Raw genomic sequence first — 14,799 nt, 5'->3', positions numbered from 1 at the left:
TTTTCTCATAGGAAGGGGGAAACTGGTCATTTGAATCAGGATCCTCTATTACTCACCTGGCATAAACTACCACTTGACCCAGGCAAGTGATCAGGTGATGGTATATAAGATTGATTTGTTTTTTATTTTATTATTATTGTTTTATTATTATTATTATTTAAATATGAAATTTATTGTCAAATTGGTTTCCATACAATACCCAGTGCTCATCCCAACAGGTGCCCTCCTTAATACCCCTCACCCAGCCTCCCCTCCCTCCCACCCCCCATCAACCCTCAGTTTGTTCTCAGTTGTTTTTTTTTTAATTTTTTTATTTTTAACATTTATTTATTTTTGAGACAGAGAGAGACAGAGCATGAACGGGGGAGGGTCAGAGAGAGGGAGACACAGAATCTGAAACAGGCTCCAGGCTCTGAGCTGTCAGCACAGAGCCCGACGCGGGGCTCGAACTCACGGACTGCAAGATCATGACCTGAGCTGAAGTCGGCCGCTTAACCGACTGAGCCACCCAGGTGCCCCTGTTCTCAGTTTTTAAGAGTCTCTTATGTTTTGGCTCCCTCCCTCTCTAGCCTTTTTTTTTTCTTTCCCCTCCCCCATGGTCTTCTGGTAAGTTTCTCAGGATCCACATAAGAGTGAAAACATATGGTATCTGTCTTTCTCTGTATGACTTATTTCACTTAGCATAACACTCTCCAGTTCCATCTACATTGCTACAAAAGGCCATATTTCATTCTTTCTCATTGCCACATAGTAGTCCATTGTGTATATAAACTACAATTTCTTTATTCATTCATCAGTTGACGGACATTTAGGCTTATAAGATCGATTTAAAGACAGGCTTTGTCTACTGGCTTCCAAAGTTGAGGGAGGCACAGGCATATATCCTGGACAGTCAGCCTCTGTGGTGCCTGGATTGCAGTCAATTTTATTGATTTTTTCCAACACAACAGCTTCAAAAGGTTCTTCTGCCCCAAAGTAGCTGATCTTTTCAAATCTTTGCTATTTCTTCTAGGTAAGACTTTCAGATAAGAGGGTGAATGCAATTAACAACTGAAAACTTCAGTTGATGAGAAGATATGCTGTAACATGTTTAAGGTTTCACAAAAACAGACACATAGAGTTGAGCAAGTCCTTGGAGAGATTGCCTTCTCATTTTATAGCCCAGGACACTGGCCCAGAAGACCTACCCAAGGTCACACCATCAGTTAATTGCAGAGATGGGAAGCCAGGAATCCCAATTTTGATTTATTTCTTAGCAATTCTGTTTTTCAAAGTGTGGATATGTACTACCATATGCAAAATTATTTTCCTTGGCATGAAGGATAATTTTGGGCATGCACAAATAAACTACAATATCATAGAAGCAGAAGATCATTCTCTTCCAACTCCCTTTCAGTCTTTCTGGTTATGTCAAGGATTGTATACTTTTGCTGTTTTGTCTTTAATCTTTCTCTATTAATCTCCTCTGATAACAAGGGAGCAGACCTCAGGCTTAAGTTCCTCTTAGAATTTAACTAAAGTGTTTTGTTTTAATAGTATTGATTGGTACACTTACCTTCCATCTATGGCAGACAATACTGATTTTCCATTTGAAATAGCAAATTTTTCATTTAAAAGAATATAAGCAGATTAGAATGCATCTACTTTATAAAAAAAGTAATTAATAGTGCGGGGTGTAAATTATGAGCAGTACATGGTGGGTTTCACATTGGCAAAAATAATGATTAACTTGGAAAATAAATGGTTAAAGCTTGGAGAATATTTGACTCTGCCTTTTAGAATGCTCTCAGCCCTTTGAAGATATATTTGGCTGAAATACTAGTTGCCTTCTTATTCCGATCATGACTTTTTTTTTGAAGTTTGTTTATTTTGAGAGAGAGAGTATGTGCATGCACATGCACATGCATGTGCACAAGTTGGGGAGGGGCAGATAGAGAAGGAGAGAGAATCTCAAGCAGGCTCTGTGCCGTCAGCACAGAGCCCGATGCGGAGCTTGAACTCACAAATGGTGAGATCATGACCTGAGCTGAAACCAAGAGTCAGATGCTTAACCATCTGAGCCACCCCGGTGCCCCACATGTCATACCTTCTTAAGGTAGCAGCCAGAAAAGCAATTATTAAATCTAAAAGGGGAACATAAAAACTACCCATACACCAGAGATGATCTCAGATATGTCCACAATTGTATTACTGGTAGCTTTCCTACAAGCAGAAAAGCTGGATTGGTAGCCAATTTAGTTTCAATATGTAGATAATTTTAAACTCTATGCTGTTGCATTTATTGAGAACAGAAACTGGTTTTATTTTTCAAGGACTGATGATTTAAGATTCTATTTTAGACCTCATTCTTGTCTTATTTTCCCCTTCTAAGAAGTTCTTTAATTTCTCATGATCTTCCTGTTCAACGAGAGGGTGTGAATGAAATAAAAAGGTGGCAAAATGCAATTTATTTTGCACTATTATCACGTTTTAAAGATTAGAACGTATGGAATGAGTGGAACAGGAATGTTAAAGTTATTCATCAAATGGAGGTATAGGTAACTTTCCTTTACCTATAATTTACGTATATCAAGTGAATACACAAAAAGAAAGATGTCTTAGGTTATACTATTGGATGATTTTCCTATTATCCTTAACAGCTAATTTTCCAGTGTTGCTTAATTTGTTTACCTATCCCTTGAAGCATCAGTTCCTACTGTAACCATAACTTAGTCCCCCAAATATCCTAGAGCCCTGAAGACCAGTTACTGCTAGTCTGTCATGAGCTTGCCTTTCATAAATATGACACAGAACTTATTCATGTCTCTTTCCTGCTGTGGGCCCCCTTCCATTGACCATCATGGCCTCTTTTTTTTTTTTTTTTTTTTTTTTTGAATGTGCTTGCAGTGGAAAATTTATTCCCATTTAGAAGAATCTGAAAAAAAAAAGGATGGGGAGGTGGAGTCAGCTTCTGGTGACTTATGGGCAGTTAGAGTCAAATGTTTGAAAAATGGACTTCTGAATCAGCAGAGATTTTACAGAGTGACTGGTGGAGCTGCATACAGAGAGGTGGAGTGCTGAGATGCCAGGAAATCATGCTACTTCTATTACGTACGGCTAATAAAAAGACTGCACTGCAAAATTCAGGGATAGGAAGGTTAATAATGATACATTCTTTTTTAGTATCAAAGATTAACATGATAACTTGCATATTAAAGTTAATTCAGACACACTGCTAATGGAGGAGGCATACAAAATTAATTTCTACAGCACCTCTTAAATTAGGAGCACTCACTCTTCTCTGGCTCATGCTCTTTGTCCTGGCAAGAACTGCATGCATACTTAGAGGGGGTACACTTCAGTGCGTAGCAGGGCACCTTAGGCCCCTGAGGGATTTGCAGAGCTCTGGGTGTGTTCCCTTCAGTCCTTAATCACTGCCAGTCCTCCTCTGGGTGTTTCCCTGTGGGTTGTTACTTGGCAAGGATTTTTGTTTTAATAGTTAATGAGACAATGGAATTGAGCTGAGATGAGAAGAGGGTGGAAGGTGGGAGAAAGAATGGCAGAGAGGGGGGAATAGCTGCTGTCTCTTCATGCAGGAGACTCTCGAAGTAGAGTGTAGCACAGCATCTTTGGGTAACTGCTGTCTTGAGCCCTGTCAGGGAGCAAGGCTCAACTGAAATAGGAACCCAGGCTGAGATCTGGCACAATATCTCAGGCAATTTGCTTGACTTCGTCAAGCCCCACAGTGTACATCTGTGAAGGGAAACTAAAATTACCTACCTGATAACTAACTATATATATTTAAATGTTAGTGTAATTTACATATAGTGAAATACACAGATCATAGATGTACAGCTCAGTGAATTTTTTACATATGCATCTACCCATGCAATCACCATCCATACAAGATACAACATAATTTTACTACCTAGAAAGTTACATATGGAAATTTAAAAAATAAACAATATTTTTAAAATAATTAAATAAACAAAGGCTTATAATTTTATAGTGCTTACCATGGTCCAGGTGTGCCACTCTAAGTGCTTTATACATATTATTTCTTATGACCTTGTGAAGAGAGGTGCTCTCATTTTCCCCACTTTACAGAGAAGGAAACAAGGATAGAGAGAGACTCCTGCTCTTAATATCCTCTACCGTTCACTCTGTAGCACTCATTGTGTGGCCTGGCACTTAGTGCATCAGAAGAATGAGAATGGAGCGTCCTTCATGGCTGACATTTCTTTCCATCCCTCCTCCTCATAGTCCAATTTATCACTGTGCCTTTTCTTGGGCTAGTAGGCTGTGCGTGATGCTCTAGCAGGAGAGTCCTTGAGGGAAAGGGACAGATTTTAGCTATGTTCCATCCCAGCTTTAACAATCAGGTACACTGGATGTGCTCCAGAAATAGTGATTAACTGTTGTTGCCAGAAAACCCTGCCCTCCAGCTCCTACTTGCTCCCACTTAGTAAAGAGATGGTGTTGACAAATGTATTGGTTAGATCAATACATTTGGGCTGCTTGAGCAAATGGGCAGTTTGGGCTGCTTAACCATCTTTGGGCTTTGTCTAAACCTGTCCTTGTGATGATACAAAATTTTCTAATGAAAATCCCTCATGTTTCCAAGCTCTTTTGAGCTCCCTTGTCCCAACATGTGTCCCCAGCTGTCCTGCTTCAGACCCCAGGTGTTGTTCTTTTCCATTTCCACCTTCACTTTCTCCTGCTCCTCTTCCTCGTCTTCTGTATTTTTCCCCTCCTTTTCCTTCTCTTTCCTTTCCTTTCATCATGGTTGTCATGACCATCACCAAATAAGCTTTAGTAATTTGCTGTCTTTTAAATACACTATAATCGCCCGTTATAAATTCTTTGTGGGAGGCAGCAGTGTTCTATGTATCTTCCATATAGCTGAAGTAATGCTTACCCATTTGTAGAAGATCATTTTCTGACATATTTATCCAGCTGTCCCCTTGACATCTCCATCTGAATGTCTTACAGGCACTCCAACTCAACATGTCCAAAACTGTATTCATTCTGTTCACGAAAAGCTTTTCTTCTTCCATTATTTTGCCAGTCATTTCGAACTAGCCCTCAAATCTTCCTGTGCCTCATTTTTCACTTTTTAACAAATGTTTATGTATTTTTGAGAGAGAAAGAGTGAGGGGGGAAGGGACAGAGAGAAGGGGGCAGAGGATCTGAAATGGGCTCTGTGCTGCTAGCAGAGAGCCCAATGCAGGGCTCAAACTCACACACCATAAGATCATGACCTGAACCAGAGTTGGACACTTAACCAACTGGACCCCTCAGGCACCCCTCATTTTTCACTTTCAATCAATCACTAAGGCCTTTGAATCTTTCTTATATATACCTTGAATTTGGTCACTTCTCTCTATCTTTACCACTTACATCCTGGTTCTATATACCTCTATGCCATTTATGATGCTTAATATTTGCTAGGCACTCAATAAATACTTGTTCACATGAAAAATAAATGAAGCTGCCATGTGAGGACAAGTGTGCAATCCTGAGCCCTCCTCCATTTGTTGTTTTGATGTTTTGCATGGGCACTCGACACAATCCAAGGAATTGAAACCATTAGCTTTTCTCAGGTTCTTTTCAGAGTTAAAATTCCACAGTTTGATGTCAAAAGCAACTAAACACCACTAAACTTTAATGAAGAACATTAACATTAACTCAGTATGAAAAATTTCTGTAAGAATTTAGTTCCAGACAAAACTGTGTTTCTCTTACAGAATTAGTTCTCTTCTACCTTAATGGCCAACAAACTAGAACTTGGTTGATTTTCTTTATTGCCCTGATAGTTTATCAGACAAACGAGGAGCCCCATTTTATGGGCACTTGGAGCCCTTATGTTTGTTAACTTTTACATTGGTATGTCCTCTTCTTTTTGTTTTTTTTCTTCTTTTTGGAGTAAGGTATCATGGGAAGGAGTACATATAACTAATAATAAGTATATCAACATGTCGTGCCCCAAATAAAATACTAGTGTCAGTTTCATAGAAGTACAGTTCAAGGTTCATCAGCAGGGACTGAAGGTAATTGGAAACAGTGCGTTTCATTGTATGTGATTTCTATACTGTTCCTATCAGTTGACAGGTTCTTTTCTTTATTATGCTTGGACTGCCCCAAGGGTAAGGACCATATATTGTCCTCCCTTAGTACAGAAAGCTTATTACATGTTGGTGACTGATATTTATTCTGTTTACTTTCTCCTGTCTCACGCTTAGCTCAGTTTCCTCTTCCCTGGCCTCAGAGTCCAGACAGGATCTCTTTGATCCTCTCATTAAAATATCCGGCCTAAGTAGGTGATTCATTTCTTAAGTCACTCTTTTGTTTTGGGCCTTCCAGAGGAGGGCTCACATTGGCTCTGTTGCAGGAATGGAGAAAGGAAGCAGGCAGAACCCCTGCCCCCTTAGGGCTGTCTCTGTTCTCCACCTTTTTAGCTGAGTGCTTTTAGGAAAGAAGAACAGGCCAGAGGAGAAATTCTCCCCATTCCCACTTTTATTTAGGGTGGGTAAAAGGCAGTGATTTTCCCTTCTTCTTTGAAGTTTGTTTGCAATTAGTCGGCTTGTTTCAAATATATTACATTTCTCTGTTTTCCCTTTGTAATGAGCAACACTGGAATTTTAACGTGTAGGGCTGTAAATGAGAGGGACCCCACCCTCCTCTCCCCTGGAGCTGTTATGGGGAAGGTAAGAGGAGCAGAGATGATTGGAGACAATTACACAACCATTCCATTTTGCTAATGCTTGAATCCAGGAGAATTTTCTCATTTAATTCTCTGAAATGAAGGGCCCCTCTGTTAGCCTTAAAATGTAAACAAGAGGCTTTTAATGTGCGCTTTTCCCAGAAATGGAATGCTGGCTGCTCAATATTGATCCAAAGCATCGCTGTTGGTTTTTGTTCTTCTTGGTATTTGTAAGTTTTATGATGGCAGCGATATAGGATCGCTCACGGGCGGCTTGAGGATTGCGGGTAAGTGGCATTATTATTCTAAGGTGCAAGCAGAAATGTAAAAGGATGTTCAGAAAAAGCATGCCCAAGCTCTCCTTTAGTCTATCCACATACAAAAGGGAACATAAAAATCTGAGGCATATATTCCAATCATTTCAATTTATATCTACCTCTTGGAACGCAGTTCTCCAAGTTTGGTGTTTCAGACAGAAGCACACTTTGTTTGAATGATGCAGGTAATAGCTTTGAATCCATTTTGTTCTGGCATGCCTGGTCCAGGCGTTTTGTCAAGTGTAGATGTCAGCTACAGCTGAAGGAAACTAAAGTTCCAACGTGCTTTGCTTTGGAATTCAAAACTTCTTAGGCATAGCATTAGATCCCCATACCTCATTATACTTAATAACTACAACTAAATGTGTATGATGTTTTATTTGGAGCCTCTTATGAATTAGTCATTTTAATCCCCATTTTTAGAGGAAGGGAGGTAAAATGACCTGTCTGAAGTCACACCGCCTACCAGTAGTAAGCTGGGACTCAGACCTAGGTCTCTGGACCCTAAATCCAGAGTTCTGTCCACTTCCCCACCCTTGCCCCTATGATAGGGTAAAGCCAAGAATGGGAGGGTCTTACTAGAAGAGCCGCTCAAGGAGAGGAGGGAAAGGGGAAGAAACACACATACAGTTCTGCTTCTTAAACACCCCTCCTCCAGCCACCAGCTACTGCCACTTGGTTTCTTCAAGGACAGCACAGAGTAATAAATACTACACTAATCCAACACTAAATAGCATTCTGATTGTGAGTGTTGGACTCAATGTAGGCAGACAGGCTCCCTCTCCGAAATCGGCAAACACTTGTTCATTCATCTAACACTTATTAGGATCCTACCGTGTGACAAGCATTGTTCCAGGAACTGTAGGAGACAGGACTTGATTGAGATTAGACATCTCGCTCCAGGCTCTCACTGTCTTCTAGGAACAGGTAGTGAATACTTTGAAGGTCATGACTGCTGTTTGCTAACCAACTGCAGTGAGATGGGTAAGCTCAACCAATTGTTGCTCAATAAATGGTTGGCTGAATTAACAAAATGAAAGTGAATGACTGGACTGAAGGTTAAATCACCGAGTTGATGAATGCTCATTATTGTTTAGGATTCTAGGATCAGAATTTATTTGTTCACCTGGGACCATAACCCTTATTAAAACAAAACAAAACAAAACAACCAACCATTAAACAAACCAGGCAGCCAGGGTTTTGGATTTTCTATTTCAGGCCAGCTTGAGGGAGCTAACAAATTCAAAGGGTGGCTGCCTCATGCTGGCAGGATCTAGGAATTGGGAATAATTGTCTGTACTCATCCACATGTGAAGTTGGAGTGGCACCGGCATTGGGGTCAGACAGGCCTGTGTTGGAATCTTGCCTTGGTTATGGTCACCCTAGCCAAGTGACCCTGGGTAAGCTTCTTGGAGCTCCTATTGTCTCGTCTGTAAAATGGGGATAACACAATATACCAGAAGAGGTTTTGAGAAGGACCAAATGAATTCTCAATGTGGTGTCTGGAGTTCACAGGAGGAGGAGTTCAACATAGGTTGCATATCTCATACTTGATATTCCCTTCTCCCATTCCCTTTCATTCTCAACAGATTTCTAGACAAATGGTTTCTACCCTTTCCTAAAACATAGCTGTTATAATGACTTGCATTGCTGAGAAAACTCTGAGTGTATGACCACACATTAGCTCAGAAAGAGTTCCTGGTCAAGAACAGATTGAAATTCATGGAGCCAGGGAATTGCGTGAGTCTCCAGAGGGCCAGGGGCTGGGGGTGAAGGGATTAAGGGATCTGTGTGGCATTGTACAGAAGAAAGGCAGTGGGTCAGGGATGATAAGCCCTGGAGGGGTGTGGGTGGTACTGACTGTTATAATATGTGTCCTAAGTGCTTATAAATTAATTTGAATTCCAGATGTCACCGAATTGGAATCAAATGGGCGCGAGGGATGTAAGACATAGCTCTTTGCAGTCAAAAAGCTAACTTGACTCTTTTCTCCTCCTGCATGAATTTGAAATGGAGCCTATTACTTTGATGGGAATCTTCCTTTACAAACAGCTCCGATTATCCTGTATAGAGGCCACTTGTTTCCACCCTAGGCTTTTTCATTTGCTTCTCCTTCCATTAGCCAGGGTTAGGAGGTGGGTGAGACAGTCTTCTAACAGGCTGAGCTACACTCATCTGGAATGGCATTGCGAATGTAATTGTTCTAAGCATTAGGGACAAATCAAATTTTGGGTCATGACTCAACTGGCCATATCTGCACCTTTATTTTCCTAAAAGCACTTTCTATGGAGCTGGATTATGGTTTAATGAGTGAGCTGGCTGGGAGGAAGCCGGTCAGCAGTGACAGTGAAAATGATCTCGGAAAGTGCAGAGGGGTAAGTGAAAGTGCAGGCACCTGTCAGAACACACCAATTATGCCCTAACAGCTTTCAGAAGGCGTGTTGATAGGCCACTGCTGCACCACTTCACACCATCTGAGAAACGTTGATGGGAATCTTTCATTACTTGCTAGTTGAGGCGATGAAATGGTCTCCATGATTGGGTCCTAACTTGATAAACCCTAAAATGAATCTATTCTCTCACGCAGTTGTTCAAAATGCATTCAAAATGCACATCGATATAGCATGTCTAATCCATCAGGAAGACATGTCGACTCTGCCCCAAGTCTCTCTGCTTTTGTCTGACCCTCCTGCCACAAACTGGTCAAGCTTTCATCTTTTCTCCCCATCACTGTTACTGTAAGGAGGCAGGATAGCTTAGCAGATGTGAACATGGGCTCTGGAAGCACATTTCCTAGGTTTAAATCCCAGCTGTGTGATATTAGGCAAGTTACTGAACCTCTCTGAACTTGTTTCCTCATCTACAAAATAGGTATAATGATATACTCTTCACAGAGAGAATGGCTGGTAGATAGTGAGGGCTCAGTGCACATTAGACCTCTTCTTCCCCCCCTCAAAAAGCCTCTTCAGTGTTCTGCCTTCCTCTCTAGGCCCACCCCCAAGCTTCATTAAAAATACAAAACAAAACAAAACAAAACAAAATGAAACAAAACATGTTTATCTCCACCCAAGAGTCAAACTCTTTACCATGGGCCATCAGGCCTGACGAGACCTGGCCCTAGCCAGAATCTCCAAGTTTGTCCTCTCGTATTATGCTCCCCATATTCTATAATCTGGCCACACTTTGTCCATGTGATTCCTTCAATGTGTTAAGCAGATTTCTACCCCAGGGCCTTCACATGCCCTTTCCTCTGCTTGGAATGCTCTTTCCTGAGATCTTTGCAGGTTTTTCCCTTCTCACCCTCAGGTCTCAGCTCAGGAATCTCCATCTCAGAGGCCTGACTGCCTCACGTGGAACGGTCCTCTCCACACACCCAGACTTTCTTTCTCCTGTTACCTAGTTAATTGTCTTACTATCAGATATCTGTATTTGTCATTGCAACATCCACTCCAGGGCACTGTGTCTCCTGTAATCCATGAATATTTATTTTTGCATAAAATAGCTCTGGAAGGACTTTCTCTCCCAACAGCCAGGACCAGCCTCCTTGTGCTGCCCTTAGGCTGTAGGGGCCTATTTGCCCATGCACTGAGGGCATTCATAGTGCCTGTGGCTGTCTGTCCTCAGGGTTGAAATACCCTAGCCGCTTTGCCCCTATGCCCCCCATGGCCCTCTCTGTGTCCAGAGCTCCCTTTCTGTGACACTTAACTGCTTTTGCAGCCTGACTGGCCTCCTTTCCTTCATGGTCCCACTTTTCCACTCCCCTTTCAGCGTTTTCTGGAACTCCTCCTAATAAGTAAGTCACCTTCACCCATACCTCATCTCTTGAGTTTGCTCCTGGAAAATCCAACCTAAGGCAATTATTATCCTCTTGAATTGTTTTTGATACTCCATTAGAATATAATATCCACTAGAACCATGCCTGTTAGCAGTATTTATTTATTATATCTCTCTTTCCCCACTCTTTCTCTCTTCCTCTCCCCCCTGCCCCCCCCCGCCCATATATACTCAAAGACATAAATAGATTACATATAGACTATCAGAGCTTACAAAGTATATTTATAATCAGTGTGACATTTTGGGGCACAAACATACATCCTCTTAAAAATTCCAGCTGTTATATATCAATCTACCCTTCCTCCCATCACTGTTTCTGAATGGCAAATGTCAACTTATTACAGGGCATTTTCTTATAGGTTTGGTGCAATGTCATGTTTTATGTTAAATATAAGAGATATGTGGTAGAAGCAATAGCTTGGAATGAACTTCCAGTGAGTATCTACAATAAAGTTCTGGAAGTACATTTATTCTTTAGCATTCACCCCTCTAAGATACCTAAAGAGACTTTTTACAGGTGCTGGATTCTGAAATCTCTAAATAGGCTGTTTGTTTAGCTGGGAGACATATTTTGGCCCTCAAGGTTCATAAAGTAAAGATGTACATCATGGAAGATGCAGGCTGGAGGGGGAGTGAGTGATGATTCTGGATATTGTAATTAGGTGTGCTTTCAGGGAGGTAAGGAAAGTGAATCATGAGTTGCTGCTGAAGAATGCGTTGGGGGAAAATGCTAGTAGAGTTGTAAAAGGCTTGTAACCTGATCGGGAGTATGAAGTTTGTGGGTAGCTATTGATTTCCCGGTGGGTGGAATTACTTTTCTTTGTGACACACTGGCTGGAGGAGGAAGGTTATGAGAACAAATTGCTATCTGTCAGACTGGAGCTGTGTGTGGAGGTCCCCCTTTATGTCCAACTGACCTAACCACGTGGCCTCTGACATCTGTGAACGCTCCTCGGACAAACAGAAGCACCAAGCCAAGTGCGTACCACTCAGCCTCGCCCAGGGAGAAATTTGGCTTTCAATTAGGCATCTACTCTGTTTGCCAAAAGGGCTGTGGGGAGGACAGGGCAAGGCGTGACAACCGCACGGTCCTCACCCTTCCCCAAGAGGGTTGAGCTGAGCTGAATTCACCTTTCGGTCAATAGGAACTTGGTTAAAGCAGAATGAGTTTCACCTTAAAGCCTGTAAAATATTGAACAGGGTTGAAGAGTCGATTAACCTGTGTTGGTGACAAAGTAAGGGGCTGGCTGTGTGTGGAGTGGAACTCTGAGTGAAGGCTGCCATAGGCAGGCTTGGACACGGGGCAACCATGCTGAGGATGTGACTGAGTCCCTGAAAAGACACCTTGCTTGTGTTTAACCCTCTCCCTCTGGTCAGAGCGGGACTCCTGAGTGTTCCCACATCTCCCCATTCCATTGGCAGAATGGGGATGCATCTGGGCTCAAAGATCAGCCAACAAATCCCTAGTGGGAAGGTATGGTGCCAGTCCCGTCTTCATAAATTTTGTGAAGGTTCTTCCTCAGTCCATGCCCACTTTGGGGCTTCTCTTTATGGACATTGTCTTACATGCAAAGGCCTCTGCTGATCCTCTCTCAGTTCTGGGATGAGGTGCATGCAGATTGGTGTGGGGCTGGTGCTGAACTGGCACCTCTCAGAAAACCTTGTGGTGTACCCTAGCAACTGGAGACTTGAATTTAGAATGTAGGATAATCACACCATTTGTTTTTATCTTCTCACTGGAAGGAGGATCTCACTGCTCATCCCATTACACAGACAATGACCAGATAGTATGGCAAACAGTTAAGACAGAAGTCTGAGTACTACAGGATCCCAGAAGACAGTCAGCCAAGTCATATTTGAGTGTCAGGAATGTTGTCCTTGGGATTTGGCATCTAAGTTAAGACCTAGAAGGCAAGAAAAAGTCAGGTAAAGATGGGTGGGATAAAAGCATTCTGGGCAAAGAAAATAATGTGCAAAAACTGAGAAGCAGGAGAGGGAGAGACCACGTCAGGAACAATGTGCAAGGTGGACAGTGGGCAGATAAGGAAGGGTTAGGTAACAAAGGGCCTTCAGCTATGGCAAAGAGTTCACAAAACTCACCCTGAGGACAATTGGAAACCAATGAAGAACTTTAAGCAGGGAGACCTATGGTCAGGCTTGAGTTTGGGGGAAGTTCCTGCTACTGAGATTGGAAATAGGAAGATGGGTTTGGGATTGGAATAGAGGGTAGAGAAGGCTGGCTTGCGGGTGGATAGATATGATTTCATGATGGATTGATGTTGGGTTCATAGAGAGGAAGCAAGTTTGTTTGGTTGACTGTGTGACTAAGGTGTCTCCACTCTGAGACAGAGCAGAGAAGGAGTGGACCTGTAAGGAAGATGGGGAGTTCACTTGTGGTTCTTAGTCATGCTTCCCTCTAGAGCTGGGGCTGGGGCTGTGGTCACAGATGTAGTTTTGGCCTGATGCATCTCAAGATAGTTTTCGAAAGTGGGCTAAGAATCTCCATTTCATTCTTTCCATGGCACTAATATTGCAGAGTAGGAGGCGAGGAAAAGGACCTTCTTATTTAAAGTATCCCGGAGTCATGAAGTTATTGCAAAAGAATATCACACTTCAAGAGAGTTATAGATTCAGGTAGTAGCACCTTCCATAGGACAAAACTTTCTCCAAGAAGGAAGAAACCAGAGCCCAGAAACACTGCTTTGTCCTCTCTGTCATCACTTCAATAAAAAAAAGCACCTTCCTGTGAAAATACAGAGTTGAATAGCTCTGCAGGTTCCTAAGTGCTGGTCCAATTACAATTTGGACTTGTTTCCAGATGGGAGATCTCCCAGTCTTTATTAGGTATCAGGTACCCAGGGTGGGTATGCAAGTCTCTGATACTCATTGGCTCTGCCTGTAAAGATTGATTTCAGGCTCTGCAACATTTGTCTTTTAAAAATACTTGGATTTGTTTGCTTGACAATTTAGAAATGCTGCTTCCTGAAGCTTTACAGACTAATATAATTTCACAGCTCCAATTACAAACGAGAAAAATTATTTCATCTCAAAACAGAGGAGCCAGACGTTTCTGAGAAATCATGGTTAATGAGAAGACAAAGTACTTTCTGAAAAACAGACCATGTTATTAATGGCCTCCTCAGCTAAAATTTTGCTGACTCTCAGCACCGGGAGGCTTTGTCTCATGGGGATGCTGTTTTTGATAATCTGTAAAGTAGGTGACTTTCAGATTGATAAACCACTGCTTCTGCTGGGGACTGGTCTGCAGCTCCCACAACATCAGCAGTGGTTTGTAAACATTGCAAACATGTCCAGTGTCTTTCCCCCTACCAAATATATCCTTCTGCCTGCCGCTTCCTCTGAATGTGTATTTTGTGGGAATCATAGACTTCTGGATGGGGACTTAACAACCATTTAGTTCACCCCTTCATCTGATTCTTTGAATACCTTCTCATCACCCCTGTCCATAGACAGCTACCTACTACTTAAATACTTGTAGGGATGGGGCGGTCACTATCAGAACTTCCAATGAGAGTTTACTATTTTACTTCAATTTGAAGTAGAATTTAAAGTCTGGTGACTTCCCAAGGAGATATTCATTAATATCTAAAATCTCCCAACTGGCATTTTCCCTTGGATTCATATCCTTGTAATGGGGTCTGAGTTATCAACTAGAACACCAACAGAATGAACATTTAAGGTAAAACCTGACCTTCATTACTTCACAGCTCTGTTGTGTGAATACTCCTAACAGCTTGCCACTCCCAGGAGGTGAAGGCACTGGGTTTTGTCTTGTTTACTTATGTCTGCCTCTTATTTATGTTGGCTCTGTAGCTGCATATATACACATACAGTTCTTTTATACACATATGTATGGAATAAAAGAACTGGGTTCCTCTGGGGAGCGGGTGTTGGGGGAGGGACTGGAATTGTGAATGATGTTCTAAGGAAACCTGAACCTAATCT

General features: G+C 41.9%; 1 protein-coding gene across 3 annotated transcripts in view; it reads left to right on the top strand.

Moving 5' to 3' along the window:
- Positions 1–14,799, top strand: part of DOCK2 (dedicator of cytokinesis 2) — a 415,558-nt gene that overhangs the window by 139,425 nt on the left and 261,334 nt on the right. The window lies entirely within an intron of this gene.

Source organism: Panthera uncia (assembly GCF_023721935.1).
Source record: "Panthera uncia isolate 11264 chromosome A1 unlocalized genomic scaffold, Puncia_PCG_1.0 HiC_scaffold_17, whole genome shotgun sequence".
NCBI classification, from domain to species: Eukaryota; Metazoa; Chordata; class Mammalia; order Carnivora; family Felidae; genus Panthera; species Panthera uncia.
Note: the sequence above shows the minus strand (reverse complement) of the source record. Positions and strands in the feature narration are given on the sequence as shown.